General features: G+C 49.5%; 1 long non-coding RNA gene across 2 annotated transcripts; it reads right to left on the bottom strand.

Annotated features, from left to right (window-relative positions):
* Window positions 1–257: 257 nt before the first annotated feature.
* On the bottom strand, window positions 258–11,887 carry LOC120103014 (uncharacterized). Of its 2 annotated transcripts, XR_005505060.2 has the most exons (3): window positions 11,454–11,887; window positions 1,218–1,629; window positions 258–564 (listed from the first exon to the last, which is right to left on the bottom strand). It is a non-coding gene; the product is annotated as an uncharacterized LOC120103014 (long non-coding RNA). The 2 variants fall into 2 exon arrangements; XR_010066699.1 differs by lacking the exon at window positions 11,454–11,887 and having other exon boundaries at window positions 1,218–4,260.
* Window positions 11,888–25,478: the final 13,591 nt, after the last annotated feature.

Here is a 25,478-nt window from a genome sequence, read left to right as displayed (position 1 = left end):
CACAGTGTCAGAAAACTGAAGCAAGATCCAAAACTATGATACTCGCTGTGCCCAGTGTACAGATGAAAATCACTGACTTTCCCAAGAACTAGGAAGGCTCAGACTCAGTGAGAAGGCGCTCAGCTGAGCCTAACAAAGCAGAGCCAATGGAGAGGCTAGAATTAGCTGAAACACCCGAAAAGTATCTATCGTAGAAATCCATCAACAAGCCATGTCCCATGTCACACACCTGAGACAGATTGGAAAACACATAGGAAAATATTTAGAATATCTTTTATTCATTCTTCAACACATTTACATGTGTACATGCTGTATCTTGATCATATGCACCCTAGCACCCTCCCCAACTACACACACACACACACACACACACACACACACACACACACACACACCGTGTTCCTCCCCCACATCCACAGTCTTTTTTTTCTTTGTTTTTAACAGACAGAGTGCAGTCTGATGAAATGTTGGTTGCTCTTGTTGGCTTGATTTTGTAAGGGTCTTGTGAAGGTCACCATGGCTGCCAGGAGTTCATGAGGACAATGGCCATGACCAGTCCAGAAGCTAGAATTGCACAGCAACAAAAGAATTGTTTAGAGACCCTAGTGAAACGTTTTAGAATTAAAATTTTAAGTCACAGTCACACATGTGGACACACATGCATATAAGCACACACACACACACACACACACATACACACACACACATACATACTCACATGATGAGCTAGATAGAAAAGGGGATATAAGAAAATTAATCAGTGGATTTGAACACATAGAACATTGGAGATGGCCCAACCTAAACAAGAGAGAAATTGACTTCAAAAACAAGCTCAGGGCTGGAGAGATGACCCAGTGCTTAAGAGTACTGGATGCTCTTCCAGAGGACCCAAGTTCAATTCCCAGCACCCACAACTGTCTGTAACTTCAGTCCTAGGAGACCTGACACCCTCTTCGGGCCTCTGCAAGCACCAGGCATTCATAGAGTGCACAGACAGACATTCAGGCAAAACATCCAAACATAAAAATTTTTTAAAGTCTCACGGATATGTAGAACTATAACAGATCTAACATTTATGCCTTCACAATACCAACAAAGGAGAAAGAGAGAAATCAAAATTTAAAAATTGACTGAAATCTTCCCAATTTTGTCCAAAAATATAAACCTATGCTTTCAAAAGCTAGGATAACCTTAAGGAATTCCACACTAAGACATACCACAAATCAAACTTCAGTAAATCAGAGACAATCAGATGCTGAGCTCTGAGTGTGTGGAGCACCATCCTAGTGTGATCCAGGTCCTGGGTTTGATCCTTAGCCCTGAAAAAAATGGAAGAAGGGAGGGAGAGAAGGAGGGACGATACTAAAAGCAAAAAGATTAAATAAATGGGAGAAAAGAGCCCAGATGACCGTGGTTCGTCAGGAAACACAGAGCCCAGATGAACATTTCACGGCATTTTCAAATGCTGGGAATGGGAGGCTGTCAGCTCTAGATTCTATGTCTAGTGAAATTATACTTTGGAAATCATGAAAACGTCAAGACATTATCAGACAGACTTGGGGCACAGTTCACTGCTAGAGTACTTGCCTGACATACGCAAAGCCCTGGCTTCCATCTTCAGTGTCACTGCTTGAAAAGGCATTATCAGGCAAAAGGAAAAATAGGAGAATGAGAAGAGAGTTCTTTGACTAATAAGAAGACAAAACAATCTTGGAACATGAGGAAGGAAGAGCCTAAAAATCAGAAATATAGACCTGCATTATGGGCACTTTTTTTTCATGAGTTTTCTAGGTTAAAATTGATAACGAAAGCAAAAGGCATAGCATTGTCTGATGTTGTTCTCAGTACAGAACATTTAGGATACTTGTGATTTTCAATTAAGAAGGAAAGAGGCCTCAAAGGAGGTAGCTTCTACACCTCACTCATACTGGTAAAATGGCAACAACAACAGACAACAAGTTATGCATATACAAAGTAATACCTAGAAAGAAAGTTTAAAGCTATACAAAGAGATGCACTCAATTACACTTTACAGACACCAAAACAGAATTCTAGTAATGTTCAAGTAACCCATGAGAGGGCAAAAAGGGAAAAAAAAACCAGAAAATATATACAGAGACTAAATAGAAAGCAAAAATTTAAATGAAGGTAAACCCTACCAAACCAATTACATTAAATGTAAATGGCCTAAATACATTCACTAATCGACACGGATTTGCAAAGTGGGTTACAAATTAAACTGATCCAACTGTATATGGCCTACAAGAAACTCACTTTAACTATAACAGTAAGCAAGGGTGTGTGTCCTGACCTAGCATGTGCCCAGCCTTGGGTTTAATCCTCAGTACTGCATAGCAAAACAAATCAATATAGTGATTAATGATAGGGGCACAATGAGAGAAAACATTAAAGAAATATATGACTATACTTATCAGAAGGAAGTGGGGATGCCCGTGCTAAAGTACTGTGGGAGGGTGGGGGTAATCCAAACTGAAAATAGTCAAAATATTTTCTAATAGGCAGATGGTTTAATAAATTGTATACCTATCCTATGGAATACTACTCAACAATAAAATGGAACCAAATATTTATCCAAACAAAAACTCCACAATACCATTAGGTTTATCAACCTGTTTTTAAATCTCCTTTTTCTGCTCTCAAGTCATCTTTGGATTTCTATCTTTCTGTCTGTCTGTCTGTCTGTCTATCTATCTATCTATCTATCTATCTATCTATCCCTGTGTCTGTCTGTCTGTTGGTCTGTCTCTCTGTCTCTGTCTCTCTGTGTGTTTGTGTTTCTGTCTCTCTGTCCCTGTCTGTCTCTGTCTGTCTCTGTCTGTCTCTGTCTGTCTCTGTCTGTCTCTGTCTGTCTCTGTCTCTGTCTGTCTCTGTCTCTCTCTCTGTCTCTGTCTCTCTGTGTGTTTGTGTTTCTGTCTCTCTGTCCCTGTCTGTCTCTGTCTGTCTCTGTCTCTGTCTCTGTCTCTCTCTCTCTGTCTCTCTCTCTGTCTCTCTCTGTCTCTCTCTGTCTCTGTCTCTCTCTCTCTCTCTCTCTCTCTCTCTCTCTTCTCTCCTTCCCTCCCCTCCTCTCAGGTTTTGGGGAGTGCTTTGCCTAGAGTCAAAAGCCATGGGAAGGGATAAAGGGATGGAGGGATGAAGGGATGTAGAAATTGAAGAATGGAGATGGAGGAAGGGACGCATCAGGAAAAGACTCCCAGGACAAGCTCAAAGGCAGCAGAGGCAATGGAAAAATTTCAAGTTGGGAACAAGATTATTGTGTCTCTGACTTTGAAGGCTAGAAAAAGAGGACATGAGAGGCCTGGAAGGTTCTGGAGCTCCCTCAGGCAAGTCCTGGGAGAGACCAGAGAAGGATATTGACAGCCTTGCTGTGCACAACTCCCGCTCTCCTCTCTTCCTAGTCAATGCTTATCAAGCCCCTGTCACCGTGGGTGGAGACACCAGGAGCAGGCTAAGTGCTGGGTTCTGAAGACACCCAGGTTCAGGCATTTATCAGCTGTGTCACATTTAATCTCTCAGAATCTCCACATCGCCATCAAAAGAATGGGTCACTGTGGGGCTGGAGAAATTACTCAGTGGTCAGGTTAAGAGGATGCTGGAGCAGAAGCCCGGAGCTGCATTCCCAGCTGCCGTATCAGATTGCTCACATCACCTGTAATTCTAGATCAGAGGCATCAGATGACCAGGACTGGGTTCCACAGGCATCTGCACCCACACGGACATACCCACACACAGATACACGCGTGCTCAAGATCATTAAAAATAATTTTAAATTAGAGTTTAAATGATTAACATTAAAGAAGTTCTTTAAAAACAAAAACAGGCCATTGTAAAGTTAGCAGAAAGGGTGTGTGTGTGTGTGCCCTGCTCACGGCAGAAAACGAGTACTAAGTGCTAACGATTTCCACAGTGTGGTAAGTGAAGACCAAAAGTTCTCGTGACAGTCACACCTCCTGAGAGCGTCCATCTTGGGGAGGAGCCCAGGGATTCCATGCGCCTTGCCTGTCTTTCAGTTCATGGTGTTTCTTCCACATACAGTTCCCAGCCCTTTGATTTTCAGCTCCATTGCAGCTGGGGATTGAGCAGGGGATTTGGCAGATGTTTCTGGTTTAGGAGGGAGCACTCCCACTTTAGGAGGGAGCACTCCCAGTTACCCCAAGATATTAAGTGGCCTTGACAATGAAACCTGATCCAGCTCCTTCTCAAAGACCCCTCTGGTGGCACAGGACACAGGACCCTACTGCTCCTTCCTCCACCTCCTGTGGTTTCCCTTACCTCTTCCACTCCCTCCTCCCTTCCCTGCTCTTCTATTGAATCCTCCTCCTCCTCTTCCCCCTCCTCCTCCTCCCCCTCCTCCTCCCCCTCCTCCTCCTCTTCCTCCTCCTCTTCCTCCTCCTCCTCCAACAGAGCAGGTAAACCCAAGAGTAGAGCACCCAAGAATAACAACACTGCCCTGGGTCCAGGATAGAAAGGAAGGAAGTTGGTCCGCAATAGCTCTTGGGTGCCCAGAGATCTGAGTTCAGGTCCTCATTCTGCCGCTGACTCACCTCCTCTCTGTGATCTAAGAATGGCTTCTACGCTCTCTAAGGACCTCTCACCACTGCCCAGGACACCTCTGCCTCTGCCCAGCCCTCTTTCCCTCTCCTATCACACCCTGGTTTCTCTCCCCTCGAGTTGTAGCCCCAGACCTGCCCACGGCTTCTTCCGTGAGTGGCTTGGACTGCTAGGGCCCCCCAGTGTCCCCAGGCACCACTTCCAGTCCAGGGCTGAGCACCTACCCCCAAAACCCCACATACAAATGGCTGACACAATGGGAGACCCAGAGGAGAAGCCTCAGCCTGCCTGAGCCAACTGCAGGGGCTGGCCAGAGACGGGGTTTAAAAATACGTGTGCCTGAGGACCCTCCGTGCCAGCTGCCCACTCAGCCTACAGGCTGTGCTGCCCACTCACAGATGTTTCCATGGCCACTGTGGGTGGCACAAAGGGAACACGGTGGGGGAGGGTGAGTCCAGAGAGGGTCCGGGGGCGGCTAGTGAGGGGGATGGACACTCCTCAGAGCTCAGACCACAACAAGTGTGTTTAGGCCATCTGGCCATCCCCGTTTCTCCTGTCCCCAGAGAGAGCCAGGCAGAGTTGGCTCTCCCTCTGACATAGGCCCCAGAGCACAAAAGCCTGAAATCTAGTGCATGGCTCTGAACCGGCTGTGTGAGTTTGGGTAGGATGCTTGGCCTCTCTGAGCACTAGTGCCTATTTGTAAAATAGGGGCAGGGACAGTACGGATTCCATAGGGTTTTCTTGGGGGTTGGGACGGCATCTGCAGTGCCCGGCTGGAGGAAGTGCTCAGCCAGTGGCAGCCTCGGTTGCCATGAATGTTAAGATGATATTATGGCTGCCAAAACTACCCAGGTCTGACTGGAGTTGAGGGAATGAGATGTCCCGATCCCCTCTCTCTTCCAGAACCCCCCTCCAAAGCCCAAGCCCTCCTGTACCAGTGGCACTGACACTGGATTCCTTTCTGGGTGAGTGGACCCAGAGAGGACGAGTCCAGAGATTGAGCCAGAACCTAGTGATGTAAGTCTCCTCTCCAAAATAAAAGTCCTCCGTCCCTGGAGCTGGGAGGGATGCTGGACAGCTCCAGGCTGCCCTTTGTCTGATTTCCAGAAAGGGAAACAGGGGCCCAGAAAGGAAAGGGATTTGTCAAGCCACGAGGAGCAAGGTCCACACCAAGGCTCTGGGTCCTGACCAGGCTAGCCCACACCAGGCTAGCAGCTTTTATGTTCCCTACTCACACCAGGCCCAGGCCCAGTTCTGGGCCCGGGTGGACAGCTGTACTACGTGGGTGTGGGAGCCTGGTGCTCTGCTGGGCTTCTGCTGGACGCTGAGAACCACTCTGTTCCCAGTCCCCACCGGGGCCTAGTTTACCCTTATGTAACCTGCTGCTCATTATGTAACCCACTGCTGCTGCTGGCTAAAGCAGCAAGTCCAGGAGCAGAGCAGGGCTGGAGAGAGGCCTCACAGAGGAAACACTCCTTCTCCAGGACTCAGAGTCTGGGACCAGTTAGGGCCTGCCACAGCCTGAGAAAGAAAAGAAACCCAGATAGGACTGGAGCCTAAAAGTAGGAGAGGGGTCTACTTCTCTGTATAGAGCAGGGACACAATGTCCCAGGCTAGTGGACCGTCCCTAATGGGGTCCCCAGAGTGTCAATCAAAAATGGGAGGGGAGGAGGTGGAAGTCATGGGTTGCAGGTGGAAGTCAGGGCCAAGTATGAACTGCACCATCCTGCACAGCAGCCAGGACGCTTTAGTTATGTTAATTCACTTCTCTGGTCTCAGTTTCTTTATCTAGAGAATGGGACTAAAAAGCCCAAACTCATTGGTTGCTATGGAGTATAAACAGAATTCCTACCACAAAGGTATTTGGTCCAAATATGTGCTCAGTCAACAACACCCATTTGTCGTATGGAAAAACTGAGGCCCAGGTCAGGGCATACACTGATGGACTGAATGACTCCCCCAGACAGCAGATGCAAGTATCACCTCCATTTGACCAACAGAGAACCGCAGCCCCAGCATTTTAAGTACACAGACTTGGGAAGTGACAAGGATTTGAACCTAGGCATCTGGCTCGGAGTCTGAGCTCTTCAGGACCAAGAGACTGAGATTACAGCAGGCGGAAGTTAAGGTAAACAAGAGGTGGGCAGATTCTGAGAAGGCTTGTCACCACCTGATAGCGACTCGGACACACTCTACATGGCCTCCCTCTCGAAGCTGCTACATGAAGTGACCTTGAGCAGTTAACACAATCCCGGGACTCCCATCTATCTGAACAGGGAGCCCATGATAACCAGAGCTGTTGTAAAGAGGCATTAAGATAACAAGATGGAAACTGGGTCCCACGCATCCCCTGGCTGCCACAGACCTGTCACTTCCCCAGTTTCCAGCTCCCTCGACTCAGCAGAAACCAGGCAACCAGACACCAGAGGCCTCAGCTCCTCCTGCAGTGTGAGGCTCCAAAGAGCTGCCTCAGGATATGAGGACAGAACTTCCATCTTCTCCACAGTGCTGGGGTCCAGGCTGCCCTCCTCTCAGGCCTCCTGCCCACCTCAGCACAGCTCATGTTTGGGCAGAGCCCACACTGCCGTTTGTGACTGTCCTCGTGCTCAGTCTTCATGGCTACCCCGGGCCATCAGGATCCATCTCCCTGGTTTTGCAGGAGAGGAAGCTAAAGTTCAGAGAGATTATGTCACTTGCCCGGAGTTGCACAGCTCTACCTAGCAGAGCTAAGATTAAATCTGGTTCTGCTGCTCCATGGTCTTCCGAACTTGTGCCTCCATGAAACGGGCCTTGGGCCCTTTTTATAGAGACAGGTGGTGCTCAGAAAGATGCTCAGCCGGTCCACTGAGCCTGAGAGCCCCGCATGGTGAAAGGAGAGAACCAGCTCCTGCAGTTGCCCTCTGATCTCCTCATGAATGTCATGGCACATATACATACACAAAGAGAGAAAAATGGGGAGGGAGGGATGGAGGAGAGAGGGAGGGAGGGAGGAAGAGAGGGAGAGAAGAAAGAGGGAGGGAGGTGGGGAGGGAGGGGTGGGGGGAAAGGAAGAAGGGAGGGAGGTGGGGAGGGAGGGGTGGGGGGAAGGAAGAAGGGAGGGAGGTGGGGAGGGAGGGGTGGGGGGAAGGAAGAAGGGAGGGAGGTCAGGAGGGAGTGGGAAGGAGAAGGGAGGGAGGGAGGAGCAGAGGGAGAAAGAGGGAGGAAGATGGGAGGAAGAGAGGAAGGAGGTGGGGAGGGAGAGAAGGAGGGAGGGAAAAAGAGAGGAGGGAGAGACGGGGAGAGAGTGGAGAGGAAATGAACCAGAGAACTCTCTGTAGACTGGCCTGGAACTCAGAGATCTGCCTACCTCTGCCTTCTGAGTGTGGAACTCAGAGATCTGCCTACCTCTGCCTCCTGAGTGCTAGGATTAAAGCTCCCCAGACCCCAGATAACTTTTTTTTATATGAAAGTACTCCTCTGAGAGATCACAAGACCTCAGCTAAGCTGCAAACTCAGGGTAGCTGCCCAGGGGGAAATCCTTACTCATTGCCTGCTGCCCAGACCTCAGCAAGGTCCCCTAAGTGAAGGCTGAGACCTTCAGCCCTCAGGAGAAGCCAGACGATGACGTCATGATCGAACAATGGGAAAGCTGATGCCAGAGAAGTCAGGAAGTCAGAGAACCAGGGCATCAGTGAGAACGATGGTCAGTGTGCACCCTTCTCCAGGTTGGGGTTCCCCCGGTGGTACAAGAAATGCCGGACCCCAGGGGGTACAAGAAGTGACAGACCCATAAGTCCCCACACTTGTCCGATCACCAGAACACTGGGGTCCTTCCTAAAACTTCAGATGCCTGGCCATACCCCTAGGAGAGGTTGGTATGGTAGACAGAGCCAGAGAGGGGCTTAGAAACCTGTGTACATTTTACCCCCTACAACCCTCAAACAGACCCTGGACTTCTACGATCAGATAGTCTAAGATTCCTAACCTGGCAGAGTTGTCCCACTTCCAGATTCCACAGATCTCTGCCACCTTCACAGAAGTCACGGTGGGATGTATATACAGGTAGGACCTTGGGTTTTAGACATCCTGGGGTACCCAGCGTCTCTAACCCAGAGCTGTCAGCCTGTGGAAATGGATGTTCAGTTAGGGGAAGGATCTCTGAATGTTCCCCCAACCCCTAAGTTGATCTTCATTCAACAGCCACCACTTAGCACAAACTGAGCATCAGGGACAGCCTCCAGGGCTGAGAGCGCCGCCATGCCCTTGTCCTGTGTCGCTACAATGTTTGTGGGAAGATAATCATAAGATAGCCACGTCACATGACCCCTCTGCAGCTGCAAGCAGCTGTCCCACCCAGGAGCCCCTTTACCTGGGACAGAAAGCTATGAGCTCAGCCCTGGCTTTAAAGAGATCACTGGGGTTCCCAAAGCCACACACACCAGGCTTTGTCCCCACCAAAGCATCTGTCATGCTTCCCAGCCAACCCTGGGTGCCTCTGCTGATTAGAACTTCCTTGTTGCCACGGCAACCCCCCTGGGGACGCCTGCCCTACTTTGCATCTTTGGCATAGGGCAGTCAGCCCGAGCCCACCCCTGAGACCGAGGAGCAGGATAGAGTCCACTCCCTGGAAGAATAGGTCCCCCCGGAGAAAATTAAAACTCCCTCATTCGGAAGCTGGTCAACCTTGAGCAGCGTCGGCAACACGCCAGGGCTGAGCCAGGTCCCAGCAAAGGAGAACTGAGCTGGTCCACGCCCTTGAAAGGGGGGCAGACAAATAGCTAAAGGTGCCTGCCAGGACTCTCTGCGCATGAGCGGTGAGGAGAGGGGCCACGTGGCAGGTCCCCCTCTCAGCCCTTTCCATGTAGGGAGTCCTAGAAGTCTTAGAGACGTCCCGGGACCATCCCCACTTTAGAGGTGAGGACACAGAGACTCAGAGACATTAAGAAACTTGCCCATAGAGTGGGGAAGTGGCTCTGTCAGTAAAGAATTACCTTGCAAGCGTGAGGGCATGAGTCAAGCCCCAAAACTCACAGATGGTAGCTCTCAAGAGTTCTCATGGTGAGCAGGTGGGGACAGGCAAGGCCCTGGGGCTTTTGCTGGCCAGTCAGCCTAGCCTAGCTGGTGAGGTCTGAGCTTGTATCTCAATGAATGAATGAATGAATGAATGAATGAATGAGTGAATGAGTGAATGAACGAATGAATGAATGAATGAATGAATGAGTGAATGGGTGAATGAATGAATGAACGAATGAATGAATGGGTGAATGAATGAATGGGTGAATGAATGAATGAATGAATGGGTGAATGAATGAATAGACAACAAAGAGGAGGAGGAGGAAGAGGAGGAGGAAAGGAAAGAAGAGGAGGAGAGGAAGGGAGGGGAAGGAAGGGGGAGGAAGGTGAAGGGAAAAACTTGCTTAATATCACCCAACCAAGAATCAGCAAGCCAGAAGCTGAATGCAAGGAACTCTAAGCCACACTATGGGGACAGGGACGTTGTAAACAGAGCTTTACCCATCAACTGGTTCAAATTGGTGACAGCTTTCTGCTGGAGCAGAGGAATGAAGGGGCAAGCCATACAGGGACTCAGCTGGGACATACAGTCATGGTGGTCAGTGGGGGACAGGCAGGTGCAGTGGTCACAGCCCCTGAGAAAGCTGAAGCACTCCGGGCAGCCCCCCAGGGGACAGCTTGGGACAGGTGCACACACACTGCCTGTCCCATACTTCTGAGCAGAATTACCACCCACTTACACACCTATATGGAGAGCAAGACTGAGTCCTGGGACTAGCTTAACCCTTGCTGTACTTGAATGGAAAAGCTTTCATTTCCCAGATATGGTAGGGCTTGGGGATGTGAATTACAGAGCCACTGCCCCAGTTCAAACCCCAGCGCTCCAACTTCCTCATGGTGAAACCTTGGACAAGCTATGGGAACTTGACGACTTTCATCACTGTGACAAAATTCCTGAGGCAGTCAAGGAGAGAAAGGGGTTCTCGGGCAGTCTGAGGAGTTCAGTTCATGACATTTACATCTGCCACTTTAGGCCTGTGACTGCTGTATGTCCTGGCAGGGGTGTGTGGTAGGAAGGATTCTCCCCTTGTGATAGCTGGAAGATGAAAAGAGAGAGGAAGCTTCTTCAAGGGCATGTCCCCCAAAGACCTGACTTCTTTCCTCTAACTCTTAAAAGCTCACAACCTCCAAATAGCCCACAGGCATGTGACCAAGCCTTCAACCCATGATCCTTTGGGAGACACTAAAGATCCAAATTATAGAATTATGTAATATCCCTGGGCTTTGTGCCTCTCTCTCTCTCTCTCTCTCTCTCTCTCTCTCTCTCTCTCCCTCCCTCCCTCCCTCCCTGTGTGTGTGTGTGTTCATATGTGCATATATGCATGTTCATGTTGGTTTGTGTGTACATGTGTGCACATACATGTGCATGTAGCACACAGGGTCCAACCTAGGCTGTCATTCTCTAGACACTATCCACCTTGTTTATTAAAAGTAGCCCAGGCTGGACCCCCAGATCCACCCACGTCCACCTTCCTAACACTGAGATTATAATTGCCACCACTTTATGCTATCTATCTATCTACCTATCTATCTATCTATCTATCTATCTATCTATCTATCTATCTATTTTTAACATGGGTTGTGGGGAATGGAACTTGGGCCCTCACGCTTGCAAAGCAAGTACATTACCAACTAAGTGATTTCCCCAGCTCTCAAGTTTCCACACCCTCAGGAAGAAGGTATTAATACAGTGCTGTGTATAGCACAGCATCTTGAGGGCTACACGTATTGCCCAAGGTTCATGGCTGTACTTAGCATTTTCATGGCACGTGGACACACCCAGATCCACACGTCCACACAGACATACAATACTGTGCATATAGTGAGCTTACCCTCTCCTGACATAATCCAGCCTCCAGTCGATGCCATAGCCAAGGGAAGTCACAGGGAGATGCTACAGGGTACCGAAGTCTCACCACGCACATGTGGAAGTAGGGTTTGAGGATGACACACACGATACATGCCTTTTCCCACACTGACTGGTGTGAAGAAAATCCAGTTTTTCTCCTCGTGACGTAAAGAAATCTCAGTGCTGGGAAACAAAGATCAGTTGGCAGAGAAAATAGTGCTTAGAGCTTAAAGCTCTACCATGGGCCCTTGGGGAGCCGCAAAGCCACCTTTAGGAAAGAAAAACACCACTGAGATTAAAGTCAGAGCCGCAGAGGGGCAAGGGCCTCCCCACTATTGCAAGCCCCTCCTGCTTACCTAGGAAGCTCACTGAGCTTCCAAAGGCACGGCCCCGACTTGTGCACATATACCTCTGCCAGATGATGTCACCCCTAAATCCTGACAGATGCCCACCCCCACCCCCACCCCTCAAAGTCCTCTCTCTGCACTGTCATTGGCTTTACATCATAGCCACACCCAAACACACCAGAATATGCCACCTCAAAATACTAAGGGCCACTGAGTTGAGAGCAATTAAGAAACTGGTCGGGGGTTGCGGAGATGACTCTCTGGATAAAGTGCTCCCTGTTTAACCTTGAGGAGCAGGGCTCAGAGCTGCAGAATAAACATGGCAGGCAGGCACAGCAGTCTTCCTGCTGCTTCAGTACCTCAAAAAGTGGGGGGTGGGGGGGCAGGGGATCCCTGATGGAGCAAGACTAGCGGAATGGATGAGCTCTGGGTTTAGCTGAGAGACTCTGCCTTGATATATCAGGGGAAGAGTGATGGAGAAACATTCTTGATGTCAGCCTCAGGCCTCCATGTGCACACATGTGTAACCATATACACGGGAACATGCATGTATGCACGAATGCCCACACACAGAGGCACATGGGAGGAGGGGGAGGAGGAGGAGGAGGAGAGGAAGGGCGTAGTGATGGAAGAGAAGCAAGAAGTTGAGGAGAAGGAAGGGCTGTCCGCAGCTTCTCATCCAGTTCCAAGGCCCTCTCTACTTCCTCTTTGTTTATGGGGCTGGGCATGAGGCTCAGTGGTAGAGCACTAGTGTGTGTGAGGCCCTGGGTTTCAACAATGGCTCTAAACAGGTATCACACTTTCAAGCAAAAGAAAATAAAAGTCGGCTCTAAATTTCCAAACAGGGAGATGCCCCATTCCCCTCCTACTCCTCATGACAACTTTAGACCCATCTGACCTAGAGACAAGCCAGAGGCACCTACCTATACAGGCAGACATAACTAGCCGTCCTTCATCTTCCTCGGATCACCGCCCCAGAGACTCAAGTCCCTCCCTTTGGCCTGTCAGTCCCCTAAAAATTGTCTGTTCTTTGTGGAAAACACAACATGGCCTGGACTTCAAAAATGATAATTCCCTGGACATCGCCCATGTTTTTTTTCTCCTTGGTCTATTTTTTTGAAACAGGGACAGGAAGGGGCAGGGGTTCAAAACCAGGAATCCACAGAAGAAACAAGCTTGCATGAGCATGGATGGACCCACTGATGGGAGTACCGACAGACATAGATGGTCAGTGGGGGTCAGCAGGGGTTGTAGACAGAGGAGAGAGCTGATGATCACTGCGTTTGCCTGGGGGCCTCGCTGCCCCACCTGTGACACCCAGGACACTCCTCAGGCCTTTCTGACCTGTGGGATTTAGGCAGAAGAAGGTCTGTGCCTTGCTGATTTTAAAAAGTGCCACATAGGTGAGAGCCAACTCTAAGTCTGCAGGACCTGGGCTGAGTCCCAGCTCTGCTGTTTGTCAGAAGTCTCTCCCTGGACACAAGTTTCCAGCACTTTAGGATTCTGCGAGGCTTGTCCGAAGGCCTGACTTGAGAGAAAAGAACAGCTCCTCCTCGCCTCTCTCTAACCCCACTCAAAGAAGCTAAAGTGACTTGGGCAAAGCGCTCATTCTCGCTCCTGGAATTCACTTTCCTGGCACTTAAATGGGGCAAAGCAGGAGCCGCAGCTGCATTTAAATGGAGTTCAGTGAGAGGGAGTTTATGAGATTGGAATATGCTTTCGGGCTGCCCTTGAATATTCATGTGCCCAGAGGAGAGAATTGGATGGCTAGATCTATGGGCCTGGGGGCGGGGGAGGGGAAGTTATTTAAGGTTATGGGGGGAGGGAGACACCAAAACAGAGTTGGCAGGAATCCCTGTTCTTCAGCCTTGCAGGGGCAAACCGTGACACTCCGCTGGCTGAAATGTCACCGACTCAGGAGTCGGTTCTGGTAGTTGATACACCTCCTAGTTACTGTTGCCATAGCAACTGCCTCCCTATCACCATGCATACTAGCAGATCACAGCCAACAAGCCCATGAGGTAAATGATAGGGAAATCATCCCAGGATTTCGGCAGGCTCTTCTTGAGTTCTGAGCAATGCCCCTGGAATGCCAGAACGTAGCCCAGGCTACCCCACGGATCCTTAAGAATTCTAAAACGGCCCAGAGTCCTGGGACAGGACTGGGATTCTGAAATCCATCCTTGAGACTCATGCTCCAGAAGACTTAACCCAAAGTCCAAAGAATACCCTTCACTTCCTGCAGTCTCCTCATACATTCTAGGCAGGTGTCCACCCCAGGCTCTAAAATATGCCCCTTGCTAGTACCATCTAGCCCTTAAATCCAGACTCCCTTCCTTAAGTGGATACTTCCTAGAGGGAGTGTTTTAGACCTTCAAGGATAATGGAGAACCTGCCCTGTGCTTTAAAAAGAAGTCAGAAGGGATCACCCACAGGGCTACCCCAGGGGCAACCAGGTTTCCTAATGGTTGGATATACAAACTGGCATAGGGCCCTGACACTCCCAGGGCGGTCCATACTGGGCCACGCCTCTGCGTGGGAAATTGCATTGTCAAGCAGCCATCTCTACTCTCTGTCTAGGCCCCTGGATGACTAGTAAAGCATTAATTCTGAGGTCTATGGAATGTGGCCACCAGTGTTCTCACACGCAGGCTGCTTGCAAGGTAAGGGTGGCCTGGAGGGGGAGCCACTGGGTTGGATAGCTCACCTTCTTTCTGTGGGTTCTTTCTGTCTCAAGCCCACCCCCCTTCTCCACCCTCCCATCCAGGAGTGATCTGGAACGATCCTGGACACTGGCACGTCCCTCTGCTGTGTCAGCACTGGCTTACAGTCTCTCCTATGCCAGCTCCCGTTAGCATCACCTTACTTCCTGCCTCTCCTGGGTCCCCTTCCACACTCCATCCCTACTATCTTAGCCCAGGCTGCCTCATCCATATCCTCCTAGCTCTTTCTGCTCAGACCTACCCTCTCTGCTTCACTACCCAGATGTCAGGCCTCAATGACGTCATTCCCCTGCAGAAACCATCAGTGGCGGCTCCCAAATCAAACCTAGTCACCTCCCTTGAGCATCCAAGGCCCCTGAATATCCTTGTCTTTTTCCATATTAACTCCTCAGGCATCTGCCATCTTGATAGCTCTGTTAGTTCCTAGCTATCTGGAAAGGCCCCAAATTCCTCCCCCTTTTCTTCCCTCTTCTTCCTCCCGAAGGGCTCTGAACATCACCTCTAAATCTCCACGCCAGTGTAAGGACCACTTCCTTGAAGATGAACAAAGCCATGGACCACTGCTTTTTGAGATCCTACGGACCATCAGAATTGCAGAGAACCCTGTGGGGGTTCAAGTTCAGGTAGCTTTCAGACTGGGCTTTGGGACAGTCTCACGGTTGGGGGGCGGGGCCTGGGAGGGGCTTGAAGATGTAGATGGACAGCGGGGAAGCCTGGCCCAGCCCTGGATTCTCAATCCTTCCCCTTTCACTAAGACCAACCCAAGAAGCCACACAGGGGGTCTGTTTTACATAGTCACCCATTTGCTCCGAAGCCACCCATAGGATATGCATCCGCTGTGGGAAATCCTCTCTGGCCTCAGGAAATTTGCAATGCAAGAAACGCTTTAGTGAATAAAGACAGACACTGCCAGTGAGCTCGCAGAAGAGACGACACAGAGCGGGAGGTGGGGGGGGGGAGGGGAGGGAGGAAGCGCACAGCATGGGATGGGGGTGAGAGCCTGGGGTCAGGGTTCTGGCCCTATTAGAAAACAGAAACAAGGAGTTTTTCTGAACAGCCCCTGAAGCAGCGGTTCTCAACCTGTAGGTTGCAACCCCTTTGGGGGTTTAACCCTTTCACAGCGGCCACCCAAGACCACAATTAAACATTATGATTCATAACAGTAGCAAAATCACAGTTATGAAGTAGCAACAAATATAATTTTATGGTCGGGGTCACCACAACATGAGGAACTGTATTTAAGGACTGAACCACTGCTAACCGATGAGAGCACAGGTCGTTCTAGGGAAAGGATATTCAGGCAAAAGGAGGGGTCATGCCAGGGTGCTGAGGCAGAAATAGACCTATCTTAACCACAGAGAAGAGCCAGGCATGGGGGTCAGAGGGGGGAAGGGTACATCTGTAATCCAAGCTCCTGGGGAGACTGAAGCAGGAGAAACCCTGGAGCCTAGGAGTTCAAGACTAGCCTGGATTATATGACAGGACCTATCTCGGGTTAATGAATGAATTAACTGATGAATTTTAAAAAGAGCGAAGTGGAAAAGCTACACAAGGTGAGACTTCTGCAGCCAACCCTACTTGGGAATTTTATGCTAAACAGATGGATGGGGGTTAGACAGATGGTGGATGGCTGATAGGTGATGATGATAATGTAGACAGATGATAGATATTAGATAGAGATAGATAGATAGACAGACAGACAGGTAGACAGACAGATAGGTAGATAGATGATAGATACATAGATAGATAAATAGAGAGATACATACATATAGATACATAGATACATAGATAAATAGATAGATACATACATATAGATACATAGATACATAGATAAATAGATAGATACATACATACATATAGATACATAGATACATAGATAGATACATAGATACATAGATAGATACATAGATACATAGATATATAGATAGATACATAGATGCATAGATAGATACATAGATAGATAGATAGATGGATAGATAGATAGATACATAGATACATAGATACATAGTTACATAGATAGATGCATAGATGGATAGATACATAGATACATAGTTACATAGATAGATGCATAGATAGATAGATACATATATATATACATACATAGATACAGAGATAGATATATAGATAGATAGATAGATAGATAGATAGATAGATAGATAGATAGATAAGAGTAGACAGACAGACAATCCACTTGCTTAACCTATTCCTGCCACTTTACAGAACTGTGGTCCAGTGCATCCTAGGGTTACTCAAGGTCTAAAACTGGTAGCAGAGCCGGAACCAGGACCAGGTCTCAGGATGCCATCCAGGATACCATGTTTTACTTATGTGAAGGTCCCCACTATCAGCTTCCCTGGCCTCCACTTCTCCCACGAGGCCTCCATGCTGGCTGCACGCCCGGCCCTGCCCCTTCCTGCACACAGGTGAGATAATGGCTCCCAGGCAAGCCAGGCTCTGGGAAGCCAGCAGCCAGACAAATCAAAGGCTTTATTGGATTTGTTAAATGATCACCCTGTGGCCAAGGGCCTCCTGGCACCGATCCACAGCACAGAGGGAAGAGAGGAGATCTGATGAGGGAATTAGGAAGCTTTTCATTTTCAGAGCCAATACCGACACGCAGAAACACAGACCGCATCTCTGCCTGGCCTCTTACCCATCAGGCCATCAGTGTCTGGCCTCGGTCTATGGTGGAGTCTCTCTACCTAGAGACCATGGGGCACACCATGGCAAAGCTCCTCCTTGGAGAGCCAGCCTGAGCCCAGACACCTCATCCAGAAATTGAGGACCTCAAAGGCATTCCTAAGAGGAATGTGCAGAAATGGGGTCACCTGAGAGGCCAGAGCAGCCCCCTCCCCTGCTGTTTAGACATATAATCTGAACTAGTTTGTTCCTTGAGAGATGCAGACAGAAGGATCTTGAGTTCCAGGTCACCTGGCAAGTTTGGGGAGAAACTCTGTGAGGGTTGGGAGAGCAGTGGATAGAGAAAAAGAAAGGAGAAATCTGAAGAAAAAGGAAGCAGACAAACAGCTTCTGGTTCGATCTGGAGGGATCACCTCTGAAGCCCAGATACCCCACCTCCATGTGCCTCAGTTTCTCCTCCTAGCTCTCCATAGTGAAGGCACAATGAGCTATTCTGGGCTCCAAGCTCTGGGTGCACAGCAGACACCAAGGGTTATTTTTAGTGGTCTCTGGAGCTGAGGGCTTCTGCAAGCCATCCCTGATGAAGAGAGTCTGATTCCCACCTCCCACCCACACCACCAGCCTCTCTGCAGTTTCCCCAGAGCCTCCAACCACAGCAAACTCTTTCTGTACAATTACAGTAAACGGTATAATATTGTCACTGCGTCCCTTCGAGAGCATCAGCTCATCTCCCTGCTCACTCCCTTTAGTCAGGCCACGAAGATACCTGTGTGCAAACACATGGCGTCTCCTAACCAGGACTCGGGAGGAAAAGTGCATGCATGTGTCTCTCTGTGTGTTAAATGGATGCTTTAAGATCAAAGCCGCCCTTGAGAGGGACCAGTGGGGACTGACAAGCACCCTAGGGTAATGGTTTCATTTGTAGACTTCTGTAGAGATGGCTGCCGTCACTGATGGGTTTCTTCGTATTATTTTCCCTGACAAACATCTAGTTTGCACTCAGCATGTCATGGAGATGCATTAAACAAGACAGGCCCCACCTCTTTTCTGGCGAGGTCTCCTTGTCAGTCCTGGCATATCCACAAGGCTTTGGATGCTAGAAAATCACTCCAAGTCAGTCAAACAGGTCTCTGATGGCGTTCACAAGCTCTTTCTTGTCTTTGGTCCTTCTCATGGAGGATAGGGTGGCTAAGAGATGCGGGTGAATTCAGGGTGTTCATGCACATGTTTTAGCTTGTTTGCTTTTGTTAGGTTTGAGGCAGGGTCTCATGAAGCCCAGACTAGCTTCAAACTTGCTATGTAGTGAAGGATCTTAAAGTTTTGATCCTCTTGCGTGCTGAAATTACAGGCAAGGACCACCACATCTGGCTTTATGTAGTGCTGGGGATGGAACCCAGGACACCACGCCTATCGGACAAACATCCCACTCACCGAGTTATTCACATATATTCTCGAAAGTGCCTGCTTTATGCCAGTTCTAGGCACTAAAGCCTTTGATGAACAAGGTCACCCACTATGTCTGTCCATATGGATCTCAGGCTGTGGAGAAGACAATCGACCAAGATACAGAACATAATATCTCGGCACAGGGACAGACCCCTGGGTGACACGGAGCAACCTGAGTGAAGGGGAAGCAAATACAAAGTCCCTGGGGTACCAACACACCTGGCACACTCATGAAGCAGAAAGGAGGCCAGAGTGGCCAAAGCAGAGCGAAATGGTGAGTGGGGTGAGAGATGGGGACACAGAGGAAACAGACGAAGCCACTGCAAGAAACCAGGTGGCTGAGAACAGTGACCAGGGCAGAGGTCCACTATCATGGTACAAAAGGTCTGAGTCAGGGGTCGGGGATTTAGCTCAGTGCTAGAGCGCTTGCCTAGCAAGTGCAAAGCTCTGGGTTCGATCCTCAGCTCCAAAAAAAAAAAAAAAAAAAAGGTCTGAGCCAGATGGCTGAGATCAAGACCCAGTAGTTACATAACCTTGGATAAGACACTTCACCTGCTGTGCCTCAGTTTCTTCCTCTGCAAACATCCTTTTTTTTTTTTTGGTCCTTTTTTTCAGAGCTGCGGACTGAACCCAGGGCCTTGTGCTTCCTAGGCAAGTGCTCTACCACTGAGCTAAATCCCCCAACCCCCTCTGCAAACATCCTTAACGTGAGCTGCTTCGCTTTATAGGGAAGGAGCAAGCAAGCCACACCTATGGTGGGCTGGTTGTGAATGGCTCCCAGGCTTGTGTATTTGAATACTCAGACCCCAGTCAGTAGAACTGTTTGGGAAGGATTAGGAGGCGTGGCCTTGATGGAGGAGGTGTTTTCAAAACTTTGAGGTTTCAAAAACCCACCCTAGGCTCAGTCCCTGGCTCTTTCTACCTCCACATTGCAGACTGAGAAGTAATGGTGCACCGGGCACCATTGCTGACAGCCTGCCTGCTGCCACCATGCTCATAGCCATGGACTCATCCTCTGAAACTGCAAGCATGCCTCCAATTAAAGGCTCTCTTTTATAAGCTGCCTTGGCCATGGTGCTTTGTCACAGCAATAGAAAAACAACTAAGGCACTGTCTTCCCTGGTAGTCAAGGCTAACGCAGGAGCAATGTCATGGCTACATATCTTTCCAGTGGCTCGGAGGAGGCTGTTCACCGCTGCACTTCGCTGTCCAGACTCAAGAGAAAAGCAGCAAGTTCAGAGCCATTCTCCAAAACACCTGCCCAGAGATCCTTCAGTCAGCTCACAGAAAGAAAAACAAACAAGGAAAAACCGATACGGTCAGGGACCGGGAGATACCAAGGAGACGTCACGACTCCAAGCAACAGGAGACTCTGGTGCAGAGCTGGGAAATCTAAATCCTTCCAGAACACAGTTCACAGCATTGTATCGATGATGCTGGCTTCCTCGTCTCAATCAGTGTGCCGTGGCCGTAGAAGACGTGTTAGCATCGGGAAGCTGGGCGGGTGGAGACTCAAGAAGGCCTTTCACTCCCCGAGGGCCAAGAGAGACTCTTTACTATTATTCTCTCAACAAACATGGAGCAGTAACCAGACCACTCCCTCCATGTACAGGGCAGCGTGGGGAGGCGGAGTTCAACCAAAGAGCGGACAGAAGAAAGTGTGAAAAAGTCAACGCCATGCATCCCTGCAAAGGATGCTTCTCCAGGGGATAGGGCTCAGATAAGCCAGAGAGACCTCTGCTTTGAGACCAGCTCCCAGCATCCAATAGGAGGCTGCCAGTGTGGCAAGATGGCTAGGCCGGTGACATGCTTGAGGTGCACGTCTTTTGATGTGAGTTCGGTGTCCAGAATCTATGTAAAAGTGGTGGTTGACTACATTAACGGACGCTATAAAGTTGTCTCTGACCTCCTCACACATCTACGGCATGCAGAACCCCTTACACACAATAACAACAACAACACTAATAATAATTTAATTTTTAAATGCTGCCAAAGGCCCTGGGCATTCTTGTCCCCACTTGAACATCTGACTATCCTGGTGGCCCTCAGGTCTGATTCCAAACACTGACTAGATTGGCCCAGTCACATTTTCCCCCTGACGGAGGCTCAGCTGACAGAATCAGTTTGTTTAAACTCTTTACTGTTGGCACAACTACCTACCCCTGCCAGTCACCCCTGCTAATCACTCGGCAAACCATTCATCATGACTGTTAGTCATCCAGCAAACGCTTCCTCAGGATGATCGATGAAGCATGACACCAATGCTGCCCACAGATGGCTTGGAAGGGTTGGATCTCAGGTGTAGCCTCTAGCTACACAGTCATGGCTGGCCCCTGAGCCTGGTTTGATGTTTTTCTCCATCTCGAAATAGGGATAATAACAACCTCAATATTGGTATGCATTCTCACTAAAAGAGAGATGACTGTTGTGTGTTGCTGTAAAAAAAAAAGAAAAAAAACTGATTTTGGGTATTTTGGCAACTTCGGGTAGAAAAAGTTGATTTAATCTTAGAATTCCAGCTTCCAGCGAATCCTTATACGGAAGCCACGGAGGCAGGAGATTGAAGTGGCTGTTTATATCACATCTACAGCCAAGAGCGGAGAGAAACAGATGCCAGCTTAGTGTGCAGCTAGCTTTCTCCACTCCCGTACAGGTCAAGGCCCCAAAACCAGAGAATGGTGTCAACTCAGAGAAGGCTAGATCTTCTCAAATCAATTAAGGCAAAAAAGACACCACCACCACCACCACCACCACCACCACCATCGCCACACACACAAGTGCAACCCGACCCCAGCCAGCTTATCTGAACAACCTGTCACTGTGACTCCCTTCCAGGTGATCTACATTTGTGTCGCGTTGACAGTTAAAGCTGAGCTTCGTGGGTCTGGAGAGACGGATCGGGGGCTAAGAGCACTTGCTGCTCTCCAAGAGGACATGGGTTTGGTTACTGGCATCCATATGGCATCTCACAGCTGTCTATAGCTATAGTTACAGAGAGGCCAGTCTCTTCTTTTAGCCTCCATGTGCGCGCACAGTGCACATACATACATCAGTGCAGGCCAAACATACGCGCAGAATGGATAAATAAACTAGCCATCGCACAATTCACCATAACACAGGAGACACACTATCATATCACAGCTTGCACCCCAGGAGTGATATCCCCAAATTTCAGTGCTTCAGGGAAAGAATTGGAGGCTACCCTCCCTGAAGGACCCCAACATGAACTAGAGTTGACAACCTGTCAATGCAGGCTGGCCTCTGAAATCGAGGAACACCAAGGAGTTTGAGAGATGGCTGAGTCAGCAAAATTTCACTGCCCAAAACTGACTGCCTGAACTTGGCTTCCATGACCCAAATCTTAAGCAAAATGAAAGGTGAACATGGCGCTGCCAGTCACCTCACAGCTGAGAGGCAGGGAGAGATCCATTCCTGGGGTTCACTGACTCCCCGGGTTGGTGCTGAGATCCAAGTAAAAGCTGGAGAGCCTGTCACAAGAACTCAAGGGAAGAGTAAGTTAGGAAGCTAACTGAAGTTGACTTCCAGCCCCAACATTCGCACACACACACGCACATGCATGTGCACGCACATGCACATGTATGTGCACATGCACACACATGTATACACACACAAGACACACCCAGACAAACATCAAGCCAGACCCTCACATAAACACATCTTCCCTCCACCGCATTCATCCCCACACCTCAAGGGCCTTGGACTCTTGTGACAGCCCAGTCTTGTGAGCATGCTGGGTACCGTGCCTCCTCTGATGTCATCCGGCCACCCTGAGGAGACCCCAGTAATGAAGATCCCCATGTGGCCAGCAGGGAAGGATGTCTGTGTGTCTGTCGCAGCAAGAACTGTTTAAGTATCAACATACTCGAGCTACTTTTCTCAAAAGGTCGCTAATAACTCCAGGGAAATAAAACCTTAAATGGAGAAAGAAGAGGGAAAAAAATAGCAATATCGGGAGGAAAGCAAGAACAGGAAAAGACTGGGGAGGAAAACAAGAATTGAAAGCCATCACCTTCCCGAGTGTGAACTCAGCCAGCCGACTTCCCACTCCCCCTCCCGCTCGCAAACGCAGGAAGATCTACAGAACTGTCCCCAGGGAAAGTGCTGAGAATTACTTAAAAACAACCACTTTAAGTCTCCAGAAATGGCCCTAGGACTTCAGCAAATAGAGAAATGTTTATTCAGGAAAACCTACCACGATGCTGAGAAGAAAAGCCTGTGACGCCTGGTGATTTAATCATGATTGTCACCTTGATTGAACCGAAAAGCGTCTTGAAGATTCGCAAGGCACCGCGGCTCACATGGAGACTGTGGGTGTCTTCCCAGAGAGAGTGAACCAAGGCTCTGAGTGTGGGCTGCACCTTCTCACAGCCTGAGGGTCCAAAAGGGGGAGATGGGAAGCTGAGACCAGAGCTCAGCTGGGAGGGGGGCTTGCTGTGTTAGAATAAGGACCTGAGTTCGATTCACAGGCTTGCAGTAAAGGAGAGGATCGAAGAGGTGACAGCCTACATTTTTAATTCCAGCACTAGAAAGCCAGACACAGGCAGACCCCTGGGGCTCTCTGGCCAGCCTTGGTTCACATGGTGAGTTCCAGGCCAATGAGAGATGAGAGACCCTGTCTCAAGAAATTAAACAGGGGTTGGGGATTTAGCTCAGTGGTAGAGCGCTTGCCTAGCAAGGGCAAGGCCCTGGGTTCAGTCCCCAGCTCCGAAAAAAAGAAAAGAAAAAAAATTAAACAGCATCAGAAGAACAATACCTGAGACTGACCTCTGACCCCTCTGTGTACTCGTGTGAGTGCATACATACAGACACACACACACACATGCGCACACACGCATGTGCACACGGAACGGGTGGGAAGCCAGCTTGAACAGTCATTGTTGTATTTATCTTTTTAATTTATTCTTCTCTCATACGTCGGGACCCCAGTTTCCCCCTCCCACTTTCCTCACACCTCCCCTCTTCTACTCCCATTCTTTCTGTTTCCCACCGTCACGTGACGCGCCCTGATCCCCACATCCTCCCTGCCATGTTGATTTGAAACCATGAACAAAAATAAACTAGTCTTCCCTTCATGCTGTTCTCTCAAGAGTTTGTCACAGGAAGGAGAGGTCGGATACACGTGATCCATTTCCTCTCTCACCCCATCTCGATTTTAGAGAAACTTCACCAGGGATGGTGTATCCTGAAACCCCTCTTCCGGTCCCTCCAGCTTCCAATGGCTGCCCCTCCCCTCTGCTTGCTGCTGCAGAAGCAGAGTCCTGAGGAGTCTGGCTGAGAAGCAGGCACCCTTCTGCCTAGCCTTTGCCGGCAAGGTGGAGGCACAAACCAAGTGGGGCATACTGAGATATACGGAGGCCCCAGGCGCCCTCCCCGCTACAGCTCAGTCATAAAAACAGAGCCTTTCACACCAAGAGAGGCAAACTGAGGGCTCCAGGACCTATAGCCAGAACCTGCCTCGCCAAGTGCCAACTCCTGAAGGAAGGTGTCACTAAGAAAACAACATGCCATTGTCCCCACCCCCAGGCACTGTCTCCACTCCCAGTCACTGCCCCCAACCACAGTCACTGTCCTCCCCTCCAAGCCACTGCCCCAAGGAAGGCTCTGAAGAAAATGAAGCCCTCTTTCTCTGGTCAACAGGAGTCACATTCAGACAGGGCACAGGGGACACACACAGGGTGCAGGGAACACACGCAGAGCGCAAGGGACACACACAGTGGGCAGGGGACACATACAGGGGTCAGAGCTGTGGGCGGCTGACAAGGTTGGTACCAGCAGAGAGGACTCATATTCATTCTCATTCTCTCCCTCTCTCTCTTTCTCTCTCTCTCTCTCTCTCTCTCTCTCTCTCTCTCTCTCTCTCTCTCTCTCTCACACACACACACACACACACACACACACACACACACACACCAAGCCTAAGGTTTATGGCATAATGGCAGAGCTCCTACATGGCAGACAACAAATGTGAACAGAACAGTTTAGACACAGACAGCCGGACTGGGTGTGTGTGGCCAACCTGAGCTAGATAACTAGATCCTGTTTCAAAGGCCCTGCCTAGAAAAGAAAGAAAACCCAAAAAGTTGCTCAGGACAGCGCACAATGTAAACGCCCCCTGTTCCCTAGAGAGGAGCTCCAGTCTGTTTTACACATAGGTTAACCAGGAATGCGCCCTCGATGGATGCCCAGGGTAACAGCTCTGGCTAGGTCTTCCAGCACTGAATGCTGTCCCAGCCTCCCTCCTGGCTCACCTGGGCCCTCCCTCTATCCCTGCTGATGCAATGGCCCTCTGGGACTACCTTCTCACTCACCCTAGGGACGGCTTTACTTTGAGATGATCTGAAATTCCTTGGGATGAAGAAAAGTTCCCCTTTTCCTTCAAAGGCTGCGTGTTGCCATCACAGAAATGCAGTAGGCAGAGACTGGCAAAAATATGACCCATCTTATGAAGTCACTTGCTGCCGCTATGTATCCAGGGCTCGGTCCCAAGGGTTGCACAATTAGGGAGTTGTGGGGGTGGGGTATGTAAGGGAGAGGTCCCACCATTTTACAGAAAAGGAAAGTGTAACTTGGAAAGATGATGTAGCTGTTCTCAGGTCACACCCTGGAGAAGCGTGAGGACTGGGATGGAAGTTGGGTTCTGTCTAGTCCCAAGAAAAGCCGCCTTCCCTAAGCCCCGCCCCTAGCATAGCAGGGCTCCGCGGAGGCCTGCTGATCTCAGAGGAGCACCGGCCTCCCAGGTAGGCCAGTCTCAACCCCAGGCTTAAAGCAGGCCGGAACAAACAGAAACTGAGAGGCACTTCCGCACCCAAGGTCCCCAGGTTCCCCAGTGGG

This window comes from Rattus norvegicus, chromosome 5, assembly GCF_036323735.1.
Source record: "Rattus norvegicus strain BN/NHsdMcwi chromosome 5, GRCr8, whole genome shotgun sequence".
Lineage (NCBI taxonomy): Eukaryota > Metazoa > Chordata > Mammalia > Rodentia > Muridae > Rattus > Rattus norvegicus.
This window is presented reverse-complemented; position numbering and strand designations above follow the sequence as displayed.